The sequence below is a fragment of the Indicator indicator genome, chromosome 10 (genome assembly GCF_027791375.1).
Source record: "Indicator indicator isolate 239-I01 chromosome 10, UM_Iind_1.1, whole genome shotgun sequence".
Taxonomy (NCBI): Eukaryota; Metazoa; Chordata; class Aves; order Piciformes; family Indicatoridae; genus Indicator; species Indicator indicator.
In genome coordinates, this window is record NC_072019.1 from 2741059 (window position 1) to 2753120 (window position 12062).

Below are 12062 nucleotides of genomic sequence, written 5' to 3' on the forward strand. Positions count from 1 at the left end.
TGCTAGTAATCTTGATTTCCTAAGTTCCTTCTATTTCCTGTGGCACTAAAGTGTATCTGGTTTTCAGGATTGTGGCTGGTTGATGTTTGGTTGGCTTCAGAAGTGTGGAACCCAAGAGGGTTAGAGAGCAATGTGTTTCACTCAGAAGTCATTGATTCTGACTTTTAGAACAACTAAAGAGACTTTTGCAGTTATGTGTCTCACGTTAGAGATACCTCTGGATTAGATCCTCTATTCATTCACAAGCAATGTAAACTACTATTTTATATCAAGGACATGCAACTCTCATGTTGAGAATTCCAGTCCAGTCAAGAGGATCCCACAAGGCAGTGTTCTAAGAACACCCTAAAGCAAAGGGTATCTTATCCTTCATTTCAGAATCCACTCTCAGAAGTGGTCAGAGAGCTTAACAATGCCTCGTTATTTTAGGCTCGTTGTACTGTGCACAAGGTCTTTATATAGGTTCAGTCCAACTGTTGTGGTATCCTTAAAGATGAGAAAACTAAGCTTTCTTTGAGCTTTATAGGAGTGGTTTTGAAAATCTAGTTTAAAGGCCTGTTGATGTAAAAGTGATGGCTATTTAGGTGCCAGACTAAAATGACTATTTCAGGTTTTTTTCCTCCTAAAGAACACAGAAAATTTCCTATTCTGCTGCAGTGGAGTGTTTTAACTCCAATTTGTGCCAAGGAATAATGATTTGGCTGTCACCTCCAATAGGAATGCAAATTCAGATGAGGGAAACCAGACAGTTTCCCAGTAAATCCTGAACTGAAACAACCAGCTAGTTTTGTGGAGACTGATAACACCCAGCTTTTATGACTACTTTGGAACATGAGCTGAGTCTTGGCCAGTGATTAAAGTGGAATTATTCATATTCTATTACAGAGCTTTCCTGTTGGTACTAGCAATATTACACCACCACCTAGAGGCTCAGATAACATTAAGCTACCATAAGGGAAAACATATTAGAAATAGTCATTAGATGCATAGAATTGTTAGGAGTTCTGCTTTCAATGAGTTACACATAACCTCCAGTACAATTTCTAGAGCATTTCAACAAACAAGTGAAATGTGTTTGCTGTTCTGTGCAACCCAAACATTAGCACTAGTGCCAGAAAAGTGATTCCTGTTTATAATAACATTTGATCCATTGTGATTTCAGTGCATGCTCAGATGTTTTTAGCCTCATGGAGAATTTAAGAAATCTTAGTATAACATCTTGTTTCTCTTTGACAGGAGAAGCAAGTTCAAAGGAAATCTTCCTTCCCAGAATTCCTTAAACAAACCCATTTTGAGTTTTTGTTGGTTTGTTGGTTGGGTTTTTTTTTAATCACAGGCTCACAGGATGTTAGGAGTTGGAAAAGACTTTCAAAGATCATCAAGTCTAAGCCCCCCCTACCAGAGCAGGACCATGGAATCTAGCACAGGTCACACAGGAATAATCATTGTAAGAAGCTACTGTTTTGAAGTACCTTTTGAGAGCCAAAATTTTGTCCTTTTAGGCTCATTTTGCTGAAAGGTGTCAAGGCCTGGCAATGCAACTGCCTGAGTAGCCTATAACAACTTGCTGGTTATCTTCTGAAGGAATCCTTCTTAACTGTCAGGCTGAGATTAAAGTCTTGGGGATTGAGCAGAAAGTCAAAGAGCTTGACAGGAAGGGCACAGATAGATATTCCCACTCAGGAAAGTAAAGGTACTTTGTAAATTTTATTTAGCCCTGCCTTTCATTATGTTTATCTTTTTGCATACTCTCGTTAGAGAAATGAAACTTGGTGTGGTGTTTTTGAAACAAGCCAGAGGACAAACACCCTCACATGTGGGTTTGTAGATGTCTGTCCACGCTAGATAAGGAGCAGTAAGCAGATCACTATGTTGACATTTCTTTGCAGTTGTCTGAAAATGAAGATTTACAGTGGGTAGAACTCATTGCAGAGTTGCCTAGGCAGAATATAATTCTTTATACAGGCCAATTTTTCCTAACAAGCCCTAAATGAGGGTGATTCTTCTGCATTTAAGGGGGCTTATCTGCAGAGGTTTATAATAAAAGACCTACAAATCTGAACATCTAGGTTGTAAAACCACATCTGGATCAGATAGCTCCTGCTCAGCAGTCCTAAGAGCCCCTAGTGCTCCGGTGAGCAACATTCCCACAGTCTGTGTAAAACACAATGTCGCTTGGTGCTGTGAAAGTATCTTACCAAATACAACACAGCACAGACAGCACAAAGGAAGATTAAAGTGCAAATCAGATATACACAGTTAAATACACTTAAAACTGAAAGTCTCAGTTAAACTGCAATCTATTCCCACAGCACCTGAAAAATCCATTGGTGTCTTTGTTTTAACTGGGGAGCTTTCCCAAGGGCTCTGTGGAGTGCCTCTGGCTTTGCTGACAGCAGTAACTGTCTGGGAAAGGCTGATTCGGCTTTTATGCTGCTCACCTCTAAACTCCCCTCTAAGGCAGAATATTCAAATAAGACAGCATTTTGGTTTCATCTTCTGGAGATCTGATTGAGTGTGCACTGCCTGATGCATCAGAGCAGCATTAAAAAATGTGGGAGCAACCATGGGTTTTCAAGGTAGCGCTGTGCTCAGGAGAGAAAAGAGTTGATTCAGTGCCTTTCCCAGCTAAAAGGAACTCCAGGTTACCTCTCCTGTATTTTGACTCCCTATGGTAGATCCACATAGGAAAAAACATGAGGCTCACCCAGTTGTGTTGATGAAGAAACATTGCTGATCCCTACAGTGAAGAAGCCCTTTGAATTACAGCCGGTGACGGCTGAACAGAAATGCTAAGACTTCCCATTTGTGCATTCTGCTGTGGCCACAGAACAAGGAGCTTGTGTTCTAGCAAATAAGGAAACTTTACAAATGTCATTGTTATCTGAATTCAATTACACATGCTGCTGATTAACCAAGAGAGGAGGAAAGACAGACTTTGAATGTTCTGTGGCTTCTACAAGAAACCACATAAGGCATTAGGGAGATACTAATCATAGAATTGTTAGGATTGGAAGGGACCTCAAGGATCATCCAGTTCCAACCCCTCTGCCATGGGCAGGGACACCTCACACTAGATCAGGTTGCTCACAGCCACATCCAGCCTGGCTGCAAAAACCTCCAGGGAAGAGGTTTCCACCATCTCCCTGGGCAACCTGTTCCAAGGTCTCACCACCCTCATGGGGAAGAATTTCTTCCTAACATCCAATCTGAATCTACCCATTTCTATTTTTTTCCATTCCCCCCAGTCCTATCACTACCTGATATCCTAAAAAGTCCCTCCCCAGCTTTCTTGTAGGCCCCCTTAAGATACTGGAAGGTCACAGCCCCAACTCTTTCAGTCTGTCCTCATAGGAGAGGAGGTCCAGCCCCCTCTGATCATCCTCATGGCCCTTCTCTGGACACAGTCCAGCACCTCCAGATCTTTCTTGTAATAGAGGCTCCAGAACTGGATGCAATACTCCAGGTGGGGTCTCACCAGAGCAGAGTAAAGGGGGAGAATCACCTCCCTTGATCCTGAAGACTGGCTCTTTATGAGCTACCCACACATAAACACGCATAATTAAATTTATGTTATTTTTTGTTGTAATTGAACTAACTACCATATTAGTGTCAGAAATTTTAATTAAAAAAATATAAAGTAGCCAAATACTTCTTATATAAATTTCTATTCTAATTTATCCTAATTCCTATAAAAACCCAGCCACGTGCTAAAGTTAGTAAAGAAAATCAATGTGGTGTTGATTCTTATGCCCATGGTAAATTTAGTTTAAGAATGCAGAGATCATTGCCACGAACAAAAGAAAGATAAATGTCATTAAATGAAACTTTCTGAAATTTTATTTATGATAGCTTCATAAAATAAAAATGTAACCTAATGTGGGGGTTTTTTTTCCTAGCCTGTGTCTAAGCTACGTTTTTTTTCTGCCTTATCATCCTGGTACTTTTAAGAAAACAATTGCATGGATGTGTAATTATAAACCAGATGTCTGATTCATAACGGGGCCACCTCTGGGTGGAGGAGCCATGGAGCAAGTATGTTCTGCAAACGGCTCCCTGTTAGCCTACTGCTAGCATCAGATGTCCTAAAATATAATCTCTCTCTGATGATTCCAAATCTTGAATTGAATTCCCTGTACTCCCACAGCCCTGTCTTCAAGGCTTTCTGTATACACTAGTAAATCCAGATAGTACTGGAGGTAGTTGTATGTAGTGAGGTAATATCCCTGCAAAAGACCTCATTTCCCTAATGTTGAAACAATATCTTTAAATTCCTAAATGAAGCTGGATAGACATCTCTGTCTGAGGCATAGTTCTTACAGAAAATCCTAGTGCCAGTTCCATGGATGCAAATAAGGGGACTTTATGATTTCAGAAATTATCAAGAGTTGTGTTTGGTACCTTTTGTTTGGACCCAACCACCTGATGAAAACCTAACCATGGGGAAACACTTCTAGGTCAGGCAAAGAAATGGGACAAGGTATCCACTGTCATCACTTTGAACATACCATTGTTAACTAGCTGCCTGAGTCTGAATATAAGGGGGAAAGGAAATGTTGCTGCAGACCTCATTGCTCTCTACAGCTACCTGAGAGGACATTGTAGAGAGGCTGGTGCTGGTCTTTTCTCACGGGTAATCAGTGATAGAACAAAAGGGAATGGCCTCAAGCTACGACTGGGTAGGTTTAAACTGGACAGTAGGAGACATTTTTTTCATGTCAGGAGTGGTCAGGCATTGGAATGTGCTGCCCAGGGAGGTGGTGGAGTCACCAAGCCTGGGTGTGTTTAAAGGTGGTTTGGATGTGGTGCTTGGGGCTATGGTTAGGGGTGACCCTTGTAGAGTAGGGTTGGTGATCCTGAGGGTCTTTTCCAACCTGATTGTTTCTGTGATTCTAGACAGTGTCGTTTTCATCATGGGCAGGAGATGGCATCATTATAAAACCTCCATGACAGGTAAACTAGAAAAGCAATTTTATATGTAGGAAGAGTTTATCAGTTTTGCCATTGCTTAGATATGTAAGAGTGTTAATAGCTCTAATGCAAGCAATTCTGCTTGTCTTTAAATTATTAGCTTAAACAGTTGTCCTAGTTTAGAGCAGGACAGATTGCTCTATTGCCCCAAAAGGGGCAAAAGAATAATGCTCACACAACTGGATTGGATAGTCATGGAAAGTTTAAATGGAAAAGCAATTCATATACTACACAAACTACAAAACATAGTGGTGATTATAGCAAAGTTCCTTTACACCAGACCAAAAGCCCAACACCTCCCTTCTCACCTGAGGTTCACCCCAAAAAATATTGCTAGGCTGTTATCAGGCTGGCCAGGCCTGAACTGTGTCCTCCCCCTACCCCCATTTTTTTTTTTTCACTCTGGCATTAGGCCTAACAGGCCAAGATTGTGCAGGGGAAAAACAATGTTACTCAGGCCAAAGAGGCCTGGGATACTTCCCCATCATTAGCAGATAAGAGAGCATCTCTCTCCCATGGGAGCAGGGAGGGAAGAAAGAGAAAGACAATAACTTTGCAGCCAGATTCCTAAGGGTGCAGGATTTTGGGGTAGAAATACAGTTTTCTGTGTCCACCCACTGGGTTGGCCACTCCAAACACTGGAGGTCTCATCTCTGTGGCTTCTTTTTGGAGGCACCCAGCCTATACGGCCATAATGGTGTACATATGTCTCTCTCTAACATGTCCAATCTCTTCTGTGACATTGTGCATAAGTAAGAGCTCGTCAGGAGGGTGCTTAGTGTCCTGTCTAGAGTCACAATGGCTGACACAATCATCACACAGGTTTCTTAAGCCAAACTCAAAAAAGAACCTAAGTCTTTTCTGAATAGCAATGCAAGCTACAGTATTTCTGTGATCTGTGCAAGAAGCATTGCAAGTTTATTGAAGATCTTGCTTTGTCAGAAGTAAGGGGAAACTAGACTCACATTTTTGGATAAGAAGCCAAGAGTCTAATGACAGGGTGCTTGCTGCTGCTGTTAGTGTGTGGGGCAGAATCATTGGATAAAGAGCTGTAGGGGCAGAAGAATCTACCATGAGGGGATTCCATAAGTGTCTAGAAAGCCAGCTCAGAGTCTATCTTGCAGTGGTATCTTATGAAAATGGAATTTGGCATTGACCAGGACTTCACAAGGGGCTTGGAATAATGAACCAAAATATTGAGGTGGCGAATGGTAGGGTAAAGTGGGAATAATCTGAGCTAATGAGAAACAAAGGTAGGATGTTGGCTAAGCTGCCCAGGAAGTGGGTCCCAGCATGGCACAGGTCACAGGTCATACCTGTTCTTGCAATAGCAGATCATGTGGATCATCAGTTTAACAACTACAACCAGAACAAATGTTTTCCCAGACTGTACCAAAACAGAGAAAGCTTGGAAGACACATGAAGTAATTCTGTTCTATCCCCCAGTGCTTAAGCTTCACCTGAAGTAATGAGTCCCCTTTGTCTTTTCAGGGAGATGCTAATCCACAGGAGAGAACTGAAGAGGATGAAAAAGAATGGTTAGAAGTTCTGAAAACATGGCAGAACTGGGGACACGAGTGAAGCCTGAGAGACGACAAGGTAAAAATTATCAAATACTCTTCACAGAGAAAAAGAATATTTGAAGAAGTAAGGAGCTTAAAGTGTAGCATGGGAATATATCCATTTGTATTAGGGAAATGGGCAGAGTACTGGCTATGTATTGTCTGGGGACCTGCCTCAAAAACTATCAGTACTTGTGTCATGATAGAAAATACACATTTGGAAGGTGTTTATGCAGGGCTCTGTCTTAACACAGAGGAAATGCAGATAGAACCTCCATTTAGTGCTTGATTCTTTAACATATAGAGGGTCCTATTTCCTCATCTGTACAATAACATGACCACATCTCAACACGCTTGGATAAATGAGCACATGGGAGACACTGCAAAATAATGAGCACGTCAGACACAACAGCAAGGGCCACAGCAGAGAGGCCTTTCTTTCTTTGACAACAAACAGCAGATGTTTTCTTAGAGCATCTATGCAGTGGAACTTTTAAGGTTCAGGGGTAGAGTTTTTATGTTGGGTTACATTCAAAGGATTTTTCTTCAATAAAGCAAGCTCTCTCTGTTGAGTGAATGCTTACTTTGTTTTGGATGAACAGTATCATTCTTAGACTGTTTTAAAGTATGGCAAGAGACCGTATCACCTGCCCTGAAGAAAAAAAAAAACTCAAACAATGAAGGCAATGAAAGCCAGTTTTAAATTAACAAGTAATAGTAATGGAATGTGTTAAATGTGTATTGCTCAGATGCAATCGGTCTCCATTCCATTCCCTTTACTCAGATGACATTTCAGTGTGACTGAAGAAGAAAGCATACATGATAGCCTATGCTGAAGAATTAGGGACAGACATATAAATGGAAGCTGCTCTTTTTTTCCCCCCAGAGAATCTAGTATTAGCAAGGCCCAGATCTCTGTTAGGCTATGCAGCTGCTATTACTCCCTGTACGTATACAAAGAACACCTCACACACAAGATACCATTTATTATGGAGATATGATAAAAAAAGAAAATTAAATACTGACAGTGTGTTTTGACAGGAAATGTATTAAGTTCTGTTTCAGGGTACACAGACATGTACAAAAAGTCCTCATAGCTATGGAAAGAAATGATGCTTAATAACCTGGCAACTTAAAATTTTCAGGCAAAATGTCTATACAGATAAATTACTTTCCAGATTCCTCTCTAGCCAAGAATATAAATTATCTGCTTCTCCAGTAAAAATTAGGAGACCTTTATAGTAGTGACTGAGTGGGTCAACTAGCTGGATTAATTGAATAGCTGGGGAAAAAAACAAAACAAAACAAAACCAAGGAAAAACAACCTTTAACTTTGCAGGAAACTTATCAGATGTATATGGGAATCAAAATGCCACTCACATTGCAAATACATCAACCAGAGCTGAAGTGAGAAAGTGAGTATACAATACGTGCATCCCCACTGTCATTTGATGAGAATACATTATTGTCTTTAATAAAGAAACTTAATTGAATCATAGGTCTTCCTGTGGAGAAAATAAACTTTTCTGTCATTGCTCAGAAAAAAAAATAAAAACAACCAAATATACTTCCTTTAGGAATTTCACATGTAGAAATCAAGCTTATGGACTGAGTTTTGGTTGGCTTGTTTTTTTCTTGGTAAGCAGGTTGTTTTTACATGTTGTCCAATGAATCCAAAGATTTGAACCATTTAGAGAGAGAAAAGCATGAATTACCAAGAGCCTTGGTTAAAATGACCAGCAATGAAAACCTTTATGCCATCTTCTAATTCAATGTGATGCAATGTGAAGCAATAGCTTAGCTGATCTGCTCTGACATAGAGGTAAGGATTAGATTGTACTTTTCATCCCTACAATTAGAGAAAGCCTGCTTTGAGCAGGGGGGTGGGGACTAGAGACCTCCTGAGCTTCCTTTCAAACAGCATTATCCTATTATTGTATGATGTGATATGATTATAGGAATTTACCTGAGGCATGCTGAGGTTCTGAATGACTGCAGTGGCATATGGAGGAGAACCAAGGCATACTTCAGTAATAATAATTCTTACTGAGAAAGGACTTTCTTCAGGATACTGCCTACTAAAGCTGACAATACTTAACAATGCAAATTCTCCAATTAAGTCCAAAAAAGAATGCTTACTTACTTGGAGAAGTTTACTGAGTGTGTCAAATTGATACACTTATTATGACTCTGCAGTCAGAATAATGTGGGCTCTAACAAGGATGTGTATCTGGCAGGGAAAGACAGAACAAGTCATTAAATACTGCTTTCTTTCTGCAAGATGTTCTACAGCCCTTTCAAAATATTTTCCTCTGTCCCCAGCACAATAAAGGCTCTTAAAAAATGAATGAGATTGGATTCTGTATTAACACAAAAGCACTTGAGATTCGTGTTTATGTGGTTGTGCATTGGGGAAATCTTTACATTTTAGTTTGCAGATGAAATCAACGTGCCCTGTGCAGGACATGGTGCTGGTTCTTTAAGGCTTGATGCAGACACAGGTGAGTTTTCTGATTGGGGATGACTTACAAATGGCCCTGGCAGAGACTGTGAGCCTTGTGGCAGAGGTTTGTCCTGCGTAGTTCTTTCTCCTTTAATACAATTGTTTTTTTCCAAGAAAGCCTTCATTATGTCAGAAGCACTTCTACTGCTCTGGGTGGTATTGGAAAAATAACTTTTCTACATCAGGATCCTGCACTCAGGTAAGAGTAATCTCAGGAAATACAAGCCCAAGAAGATTAATGTCTTCCATTTCTGATGCTGGCTGGTAAAAAATGTAATATATTTTGCATGCAGAAGTAATTTAAAGCTATGTCTGAAAAGGGTAACTGATAATTGGATTTTGTTATTGCCTTTATGGTTGCCAGCATGTTGTTTGCTGTTCTACTTGTCAGTACACAGAACTAAAAGCAGTTGTATTTTAGATTTGGTGTCTTGATCTTTATCTTGTGGACTTTTGTACTTTAGAAGCCATTGGAGAAGGGTATAAAACCTTAGGTCAAGTTTTATTTGATTTAAACCAACCATTTGTGCAATTCACTGTATAGAGATACTCCCCTTGGCCACCCTTTAATTCAGTGCAGTTTTAGGTTTTTAATGGATACATTCATCATACATAGAGAACAAACACCACTGCAAACTGATTAAGAAGCGATCTCTTGCCTCAGATATGATACTGATTTGCACTCATAAGTGGGGTTGGGTTTGGGTAACATTTTCAGGTCACTGGAGAGCTGTTCTCAGGCTGCAGTATCATGTCCTCTTCCTTCTACACATATGGATTTGAAGAGGTCAGCCTGAAAACTGAGATTGCTTGAGAGAGAACAATATTTGGTATGCCACAGTCACTGCAAGCATAGTAAAAGTGAAGCAATTGTCAAGTATTGCTGAATGTCTGAAAGGCTCCTGGATGATCTGAATTCTTTGGTCTGTTTCCATTTATCAAGGAAGAAAAAAAAAGCTTATGTTAGCTTACCTGAGTTGATTGGTCTTCAGCTGTGTTGAACTCTTCTTTTATTCAAACTCCCAAATTCCTTAAATGCTTTTAGAAAATGTTTATTACCTCTACTGTGATGTGATGGTGGCAATGCAATCTGCAGCTCTTCAAATGGCAATAATGAAATGATACTAGGGGTGGAAGCTGAGGACTAGATACAAAACTCATGTGTAGCGGTAATATTGTTGAAGTCAAACATCTAATAAAGGAGCATTCTACTCTCATTAACACATCTTTGAAAACCTCCCAGCATTACCTGGCATGATGGATAAGTATCCATGGCAAGACCGACCTCCAGGGACATCTGAATCATTGGTTAGCAGCAATAATGCTGCTTTTGCACAAAAGGAACAGCCCAGGAAAAGGAAGCTAGTCTACTGACAGCAGAGCTGAATAATAATCCTAGATTAAGAGAACAAGGGTGTGGAGCTGTCTGAGGTGAGAGAGAGGAAAAAAATTTTGAAGCAAGGAATTGGGAGACTGGTAGAGTTATCGTGGACAAGGCCATTACAAATGTGACCCTGTGGTGCAGTAATTCCCTCCCCTATGTAGCAGGGACACTACATTTCACCCAGGCCAGACAGCGGGGCCCTGTTCTGCAGCCTCTGAATACAAAATGCATCTTCCTCATCAAGCATGAAGAACAGTGGCTGAAAACTTCTTTAGACATTTATCCAGTCTATGTCTGCTTCAAAGTGGCTGTTTCTCATCTAATATCAAGAACACACAACAATGTTTTATACAGATTGCTTTATTTTATAAATTCTGCATTTAGATCATTGCCTTCAAAAAGTATTTTTTTTTTATATAACCTTGTACAACTTGATGTCACTACACTGTGCTGCCTTTTTTTCAATAGTCATTCATTTCCAGATTGTAGTGACTCATTGCCCTCAGATATCAAGTGGAATTCAATGCAGCAAAAACCTCATGCATTGGTGCTCCAAAATTGCAGTACTATCGCCGTCAGCCCTAGCTGCCTAGAAACTACACAACTGTGTGTTACTTTGGGTTCACCTCATGTCATTTCAGTTTTCCTCCACTACTGAAGCCTGAGATCTACTTGCTCTTTAGCATTTGACTGGTGCACTGGTAAACAAAGAAGCAGAAGAAATATCCAGTAATGTATTTTTGTATAGTTTTAAAGTTGTTAAATGGCAATTGCTGTAGAAAGCTTGTGGGAGGGGAAACGTATGCTGGGAAATAACTGTTCCTTTAATCGTCAAGTCAAAACGTCCCCAGAACTTCACTAATTCATTCTACTGCAGGTTTTAAAACCCCAAAATGCATGCTTTTTACTTCTGCTTGTGAATGAATGCACATTCTGGAGCTAGTGAAGGAAACACACTGTGTTCCACTGATTTGCTTTTTGTGACTTGTTATTGCAGACTAGAAGACACATTTCTATAGGCAGATCTTCTTTTCCTGCAAAACTCCCTTGTGAGAATGAAGTAATTATTATCTGCTAGAGCTTTCCTCAGTGGCATTGTGACTTTGGGTATCAGATTGCTTGGTGCTTGTTAAGGTAGTGTAGGACAAGATGGACATCTTTGAGTTATTGGTAGAAATCAAGAGGAAAAAAAATACAGTGAAGTACAGACTGAAATCATTCTTTCCGACTCTTCTCTTCAACAGTCATTTGGACCTGCTGATCTAGAACTTCATCATCCCTCCCCCAGCAATCTCCACAGAGATTACTGTTCCTTGATCTGGTCTCCAGCTAGATTGGTCTTGTTTCTGATGATCACAGTGAGAAGGAAGTGTGTGAACATAAGATTGCTGTAGGATGACAGTTCAAGAATCGCCTCCCTGGTCACTGCAGGAATGTATGCCCTGTCTCATTCATGGTTAATGCAGAGGTGCTTAGGGTGGTTCTTGAAAAGTCTAAATCCCACTAGAATGGGGGCTGCCTGTGAAGCTGTTCCAGAGGAAGCAAAGCAGTTCTGCTTTCAACATGAAAGGCAGGATATTTTGAGTAACTCATCTTTGCGGTACGTTAACCTGATTTGCTTGGGGATGTCCCTGCTTACTGC